We start from the raw sequence: 8,273 nt of genomic DNA, 5'->3' as shown, positions 1-8,273 counted from the left end.
ATGGCAGATCACATGGCCGGCCTCCTCCATCTTGGTGAGGTCAGTCAGTCAGCGATAAGATGGCTGACGTCCACATGCCAGCTTCCATCTTGGTGAGGTCAATGGGAAACCGAGTGACAGAACCTGGAAGGTGAAGCAAACAGTCATGCATGGGTTCAAGAGAGAAGAGGACGTTGGGCGCAAGAGTGCATTCTATTAATTTCCGGTCTCTAGGAGGGAGGGAGGGAGGAGAGAGCATCTAAACTCCAGTGCAGTGAGTTCTACACTCAGAGAGACAAACTCTAGTTTGTCAAGCAAACAAACTCTCTCTGTTCCTCTACCCCACCCCACATGCTGACAACCTGATTTTATTATTTAGCGTGTATGTCCTGCACAATCTGTATTAAACACTTTTGAACATTGATCTACAAAGTGTCTGGATCATAGCTTCATAGTTGACACATCCTATCCATATACAGAGACACAGATAGAGACCAATAGACAGACACATGTTCACTCTCTCTCTCCCTCTCTCTCTCTCTCTCTCTCTCACACACACACACACACACACACACACACACACACACACACACACCCCACCTAGGATAAAATAAAAAAGAGAGGAGGGGGGAATTCCACAGGCAACATGGTAAGGCATGCCTTTGATCTCAGTTTTGGGGAAGCTGAGGTAGAGGCAGGATTTACTTGAGAGGCCTGCCTGGTCTGTCTAGTATGTTTTGGCACCATGTAGAAAAAGGTTGTCTCTCGTAAATGAGCATATACGGGGAAATCTATCTCTTTATCTACATATGGTTGGCTCAGAGGGCGAAGCTGCTGTCTACTTAGGTTTAGGTAAAATCTCAAGGAAGGCCTAGATGAGATGTGAAGGCCTAGGTCAGATTGGTTAAGGCCGAGGTAACTCTCACCTGGCTAGCTTACCATTTTGTGCTGTTACTGATATTATAAGGACTCTTTCTCATATGTCCGTGTATGTGGACAAATGACTTTCTGGTTGGCAAGTCGAGACATAAATGTTAGACAAGGCGAGTCCCCTGCCACAGTCCAGTTTCTCAACTAATGGGAGCAGGATAAGTGGGCGGCCAAGATGTGTTCCTAGAGAAATTCACCTATCCCTGAATCCAGATAGGTGTAGTAACTTGGTTCAGATGTTTGTGGATTTTAGACATATGCAATTCAGGACTGTCCCCCTACCTCACATGCTGGGCCCCAGGTGCCTGACAACCTGATTTTGTTATTTAGAGTGTGTGTGTGTGTGTGTGTGTGTGTGTGTGTGTGTCTGTCTGTCTGTCTGTCTTTCTGTCTGTCTGTCTGTTTGTCTGTCTGTCCGTCAGTCTCTCTGTCCGTCCACCTGTCCGGCTGTCTGTCTGTCTGTCTGTCTGTCTGTCTTTCTGTCTCCATGCCGAACTAGGGCCCACCTTAGATTTGTGTGTCAGAGATCTTTACTTATTTATTTCTGGTGTCCGGGTTTGTGTAGGCCCTAGGTAGGCCACACTTTCTAAAAACAAAAACAAACAAACTAAAAAGACAAAAACAAAACAAAACAAATAAACAGAACAAAATCAACCAACCAATAAACCAGGCAAACAAGTTTGCCTGCCTGCCTGCCTGCCAGTGTATCTTTCTGTGTGTATCTGTATGTCTCCCTATCCGGGCTACACAGGGAAATGACATCTCAATAAACCTAATCTACTTCCTAAGTCTGCCGGGATTTTTTTTTTTTTTGTCTCTGTCTATCTGTCTCTCTCTCTTTCTCTCTCTCTCTCTCTCTCTCTCTCTCTCTCTCTCTCTCTCTCTCTCTTCGTCCCTTTCTCCCTCCCTCACTCACTCCTGAACAGAAAGAGGAAGACTTTATTCAGTCGTTCTCAACCCAGCCTCGCCCTGCCATCTTAGGGATTTCAAAGGCCAGGCTGCATCTGAGCCACACTTACAGAATTTGGTATTTCTACTTAATGTTTAGTGTTTAGGTAAATAAGGCTTGTGAATTGCTGAAAAGATGGCTAAGAGGTCCTGAGTTCACTTCACCAGCAACCAGCATGCCTATCCTATCTATCCACTCCTTTTATTTTTTTTTACATATTTTTTTTATTTTATACCATATATCTCACGTCATCATATAGGTGGCTCCCTTTTTCTTAACTTTGATAGCCCAACTGGGACAGAATTGCACACTACCTAGATAGCTGGAAGTGGTTGGATATGCAGAAAAATTAAGTTTTGCTGTTGGTTTCTCTCTCTCTCTGTCTCTCTCTCTCTCTCTCTCTCTCTCTCTCTCTCTCTCTCTCTCTCTCTCTCTCTCCATCCCCTAGCTTTTCCAGACATAGTTTCTCTGTGCAGTCCTCAGTAGACCTGGCAGGACTCAAACTCTGAGATTCACCTTCCTCTTTCTCCCAAGTGCATTTTTTTGGGTGGGGTATAGGGGGTGTTATAGGACGAGAAAAGACTTGAAGGCCGACTTAAAAGTCCCCCCCCCTCTTCCTCCCTCCCTCCCTCCCTCCCTCCCTCCCTCCCTCCCTTCTCCTCCTCCTCCTCCTCCTCCTCCTCCTGCTCTTCCTCCTCCTCCTCCTTCTTCTTCTTTCTTTTTTTTTCCCCCAAACCCTGCCCGTGCATGGTACATTCACAGAGAAAGGTGGCACATCTTCAGAAATTAGATGGTATTCAGCTGCTTGTTGGACTGATACTAAGAGATTGTCTTTGAATAATTTCTAGAGTTCTAGAGTTCTATTTTGGCTTCATTATTCTCATCACTAGGAATTGTTTTGGCATGGATTGGGATTGTGAATTTTTTTGTGCTCTTCATTCACTTTCAATACATTCATTGGGCGAGGACAGAGTCAGGCACTAATATCTGTACTTATATTACCTGTGAAATACAAACAGTGTAGTAAATAATCCTGGTCTCTGACTACCCTCCGTGTTTTGAAAATTAATTAACAAATTTGCCCTTAGATGGTGCTTGGAATAAAAAAAAAAAATCAAAAGTTCTGTGGACAACAGTCCTACCATCTTTTAATTGCTTTCAGTTTTTCTCAGTTTACAGTGTCTTTAGGTCTCTCTCTCTCTCTCTCTCTCTCTCTCTCTCTCTCTCTCTCTCTCTCTCTCTCTCTCTTCCCTCCCTCCTTCCTTCCTTCCTTTCTTCCCTCACTCCCATGACCATCCAGAACTCCCCCCCCCATCTGTCTTCATCTTTGGGGAGTGGCAGAGGCAGACATAACAGACCAACCGACCTCCTGGTTGTCTTAGACACACTCTTTAGACCAGGTTGGCCTCAAACCTGTAAGAACCTGCCTCTACATTTTAAATGCTAGGATAAAAGTTCCACAGCACTATGACCAGCTAAGATTCTTGTCCTTTTTTTATGATTCCGCCAGGCAGTAGTGGTGGTGGCAGCAGAGGGAGGTGGTTCACTGTAAATTTGTAGCCAGCTTAGTCTACGGACCAAGTTACGGGAAAGGAGTTTCAGGGTGGCTGATTGTGTTTATCTTTTTTTTTTTTTTAGTTATAGAATTGTTTATTTATTCAGTGTATGTGAGTACACACATACATTCAGACACACCAGAAGAGGGCATGACAGATGGTTGTTAGCCACCATGTGGCTGCTGGGAATTGAACTTAGGACCTTTGGAAGAGCAGTCAGTGTGCTTAACTGATGAACCATCTCTCCAGCCCTGTTTATCTTCTATTATGTGTTTTAATTAAAAATAACAGAAAAAAAAAACCTATCTATTTGTCTGGCATTTAAAAGTAGTGGACGAAAGCTGGAGGAAACCATGTGGCTGTGGACGCTATGCTGCTTCTGGCTGCTTTTGGGTGCAGAAGCATATGCAGACTGGGTCCCCTAGAGGCTGGGGTGTGGAGAAACAAAAGCAACCTGGAATGGCAGGTCACATGTCCAGCCTCCTCCATCTTGGTGAGGTTAGTCGGTCAGCGATAAGATGGCTGACGTCCACATGTCAGCTTCCATCTTGGTGAGGTCAATGAGAAACCGCGTGACAGAACCTGAAGGTGAAGCAAACAGTCATGCATGGGTTCAAGAGAGAAGAGGACGTTGGGCGCAAGAGTGCATTCTATTAATTTCCGGTCTCTAGGAGGGAGGGAGGGAGGAGAGAGCATCTAAACTCCAGGACAGTGAGTTCTACACTTAGAGAAACCAACTCTAGTTTGTCAAGCAGACAAACTCTAGTCATCCACACCCCACCCCACCCACTCCTGACAAAATGATCCACTGTACTGTTTCAGATTTATGCCTTAGGAGCCTCCCCACCCCTGCCCCCAGTCATGTGAAGGACAAACAGCACACAGTTATGCTGTAGAAATGTTTAATCCAAACCGGGCTTCTTACCCCACCTTGATTATTTTGTTTTAGGATAAAAGATACACAACCTTTATGATTTACAGCGAGCCTTAAGCAGCATTAATAGAGCCGGGGGCAGATACCGACCCTCTGTGTTAGAATTCACATTTAAAAAAAAATCAGAAACCTGGATTCTCAGAAAGCCACATGGTGTGTCCTCCTAGGTTCTGGTGCCCTCTTCTGGCAGGCAGGTATACAGGCTTTAGATAGAGCACACATATATATTGAAAAAAAAAAAAAAAAGAAAGGAAGGAAGGAAGGCAGGAAGGAGGGAAGAGAGAGGAAAAAAAGATTCTAGCTTTTGTCTGGCTGTGTGGTTGGCAGAGGCAGAGAGAATGGACCTCAGTGAGTTCACAGATAGCCAAGTCTACAGAGCAAGTTCCAGGGCTCCCAGGGCTATAAAAGACAAATCCTATGTTGAGGTACAACAAAACAAAGCAGAAAAAGTCCTGGCTTTTATTTTAGAGATGTCTCTTCCCTCTAGTACTATTGCCTATAGAAATTGATCATGTAGGCATGTTGATCTTATGACAGGGTTTATCTTTGTGTGTGTGTGTGTGTGTGTGTGTGTGTGTGTGTGTGTGTATCTCTATGGCTTAGCTAGGGCCCACGTCAGAGTTGTGTTTCAGTGGTCTTATTTATTTCTTGTGCTTGGGCTTGTGTAGGTACTAAGCTACCACACAGTCCTGAAAACACACACACACACACACACACACACACACAAATCACCCAACAAACCAACCAAGCAAATAAATAGGCCTGCCTGCCTGCCAGCCAGTTGCATTTTGTTAAACAGTTTTTGACTGACTTTATTTCACCTCTGATTGTGTATCTTTCTTAGGATAAGAAAGTAAAACAATAAATTTACTCAGGGATCATTTTACGATGAGCTGTTTTCGGAGTTTTGTTTATGTTACAAAACTGAGAAGGTGGTGAAATGTCTCTCCATGTATTTTTGGCTGTCTGGAAAGTTGCTATATAGACTGGGTCACTTGGCGTGATATAGATATCTGAAACCAGGTCTACCTAGAAAGTTTCTTGAAGTTCCAGAACAATGAATGATATTTATGTTGATTTTTTGAAAAATACGATTAAAAACTTAAAAAAACGAAGGCCAAAAGAAAACCGAAGAAAATCCAAAAACCCTTCCCGGGTAAAATAAAAAGACATGAAACTGGGTGTGGACATGCCTTTAATCCTATCACTCAGGGAGGAGACAGAGGTTGGTGGAATGCTGAGAACTGGAGGAGAGTCTGATCTTGACAGTGAGTTCCAGGGCTATGTAGAGAGATATCTGCGTGAAATCAGTGAGTGATGACAACTAACTCTCTGTTCTCTCAGGTCCATCTTGCTCTGGCTCCTGCAACTGACTGAACAAAAAGAAAAAAAAAGAAAAAAAAAAAAAACCCACAGGTACTTACCTAGCTCTTTGGAAATGCTAATGGGGTTGTTAACACACCCTAACAGAAAGAGGAAGCCTTCATTCAGTTGTTCTCAACCCAGCCTCGCCCTGCCCTGCCATTTTAGGGATTTCAAAGGCCAGGCTGCATCTGAGCCATAGTTACAGAATTTGGTATTTCTACTTAATGTTTAGTGTTTAGGTAAATAAGGCTTGTGAATCGCTAGAAGAATGGCTAAGAGCACTAACTGCTCTTCCAGAGGTCCTGAGTTCACTTCCCCAGCAACCAACATGGTGGCTCACAACTGTCTGTAATGGGATCTGATGCCTTCTCCTGGCGTTGTGCCTGAAGACAGCTGCAGTGTATGTACTCCTATAAGTAAAAGCAAATACACCTTTTAGAAAAATAAAACAAACCTCTCGAAGAAATCGAGGATCTTGAAAATACCAGGCATATTTATCCATCTCTCTACTCCTTTTATTTTATTTTATATATTTTTAAAAATATTATACACTATATATATATACACAATGTAAATAAAGAAATAGATGCAATTAATTTGGAATAAACCGAACAAAGTAAGAAAAAAAGGAAGGCAGTAATGCGGTGGCCTGGCTTATTTATCAGATGAGCAAACACTGGTCTGCCATTGCTTCCTCAGTTGAAATCACACACACACACACACAAACACACACACACACACACACACACACACATACACACACCCCACCTAGGATGAAATAAAGGAGGGGGGGGATGCGACAGGCGACATGGTAATGCATGCCTTTGATCTCAGCTTTGGGGAGGCTGAGGTAGAGGCAGGATTTACTTGAGAGGCCTGCCTGGTCTGTCTAGTATGTTTTGGCACCATGTAGAAAAAGGTTGTCTTTTGTAAAAGAGCATATAAGGGGAAATCTATCTGTTTATCTACATATGCGTGGCTCAGAGGGTGAAGCTGCTGCCTATGAAGATCTAGGTAAAATCTCAAGGAAGGCCTAGATGAGATGTGAAGGCCTAGGTCAGATTGGTTAAGGCCGAGGTAACTCCCACCTGGCTAGCTTACCATTTTGTGCTGTTACTGATATTATAAGGATGCTTTCTCATATGTCCGTGTATGTGGACAAATGACTTTCTGGTTGGCAGGTCGAGACATAAATGTTAGACAAGGCGAGTCCCCTGCCACAGTCCACTTTCCCAACTAATGGGAGCAGGATAAGTGGGCGGCCAAGATGTGTTCCTAGAGAAATTCACCTATCCCTGAATCCAGGTGGGTGTACTAACTTGGTAGAGATGTTTGTGGATTTTAGACATATGCAATTGAGGACTGTCCCCCTACCTCACATGCTGCGCCAGGTGCCTGACAACCTGATTTTGTTATCTAGCGTGTGTGTGTGCGTGCGTGTGTGTGTGTGTGTGTGTGTGTGTGTGTGTGTGTCTGTTTGTCTGTCTGTCTGTCTGTCAGTGTGTCTGTTCATCCACTTGTCCGGGCTGTCTGTCTGTCTGTCTGTCTGTCTGTCTCCATGCCGAACTAGGGCCCACCTTAGATTTGTGTGTCAGAGATCTTTCCTTATTTATTTCTGGTGTCCGGGTTTGTGTAGGCCCTAGGTAGGCCACACTTTCTAAAAACAAAAACAAACAAACTAAAAAGACAAAAACAAAACAAAACAGATAAACAGAACAAAATCAACCAACCAATAACAGCCTGGTCTGTTTTGGCACCATGTAAAAAAATGTTGTCTCCCGTAAATGAGCAAATACGGGGAAATCTATCTGTTTATCTACATATGCGTGGCTCAGAGGGTGAAGCTGCTGCCTATTAAGGTCTAGGTAAAATCTCAAGGAAGGCCTACATGAAATGTGAAGGCCTAGGTCAGATTGGTTAAGGCCAAGGTAACTCCCACCTGGCTAGCTTACCATTTTGTGCTGTTACTAATATTATAAGGATGCTTTCTCATATGTCCGTGTATGTGGACAAATGACTTTCTGGTTGACAGGTCGAGACATAAATGTTAGACAAGGCGAGTCCCCTGCCACAGTCCAGTTTCCCAACTAATGGGAGCAGGATAAGTGGGTGGTCAAGATGTGTTCCTAGAGAAACTCACCTATCCCTGAATCCAGACAGATGGGTGTAGTAACTTGGTACAGATGTTTGTGGATTTTAGACATATGCAATTCAGGACTGTTCCCCTATCTCACATGCTGGGCCAGGTGCCTGACAACCTGATTTTGTTATTTAGCGTGTGTGTGTGTGTGTGTGTGTGTGTGTGTGTGTGTGTGTGTGTGTGTTTGTCTGTCTATTTGTCAGTCTGTCTGTCCGTCCACCTGTCCGGCTGTCTGTCTTTCTGTCTGTCTCCATGCCGAACTAGGGCCCACCTTAGATTTATGTGTCAGAGATCTTATTTATTTCTGGTGTCCTGGTTTGTGTAGGCCCTAGGTAGGCCACAGTTTCTAAAAACAAAAACAAACAAACTAAAAAGACAAAAGCAAAACAAAACAGATAAACAGAACAAAATCAACCAACC

The sequence above is a fragment of the Micromys minutus genome (genome assembly GCF_963924665.1).
Source record: "Micromys minutus genome assembly, contig: SCAFFOLD_215, whole genome shotgun sequence".
NCBI lineage: Eukaryota > Metazoa > Chordata > Mammalia > Rodentia > Muridae > Micromys > Micromys minutus.
The sequence above is the reverse complement of the archived record's forward strand: the minus strand, read 5'-3'. Positions refer to the sequence as shown.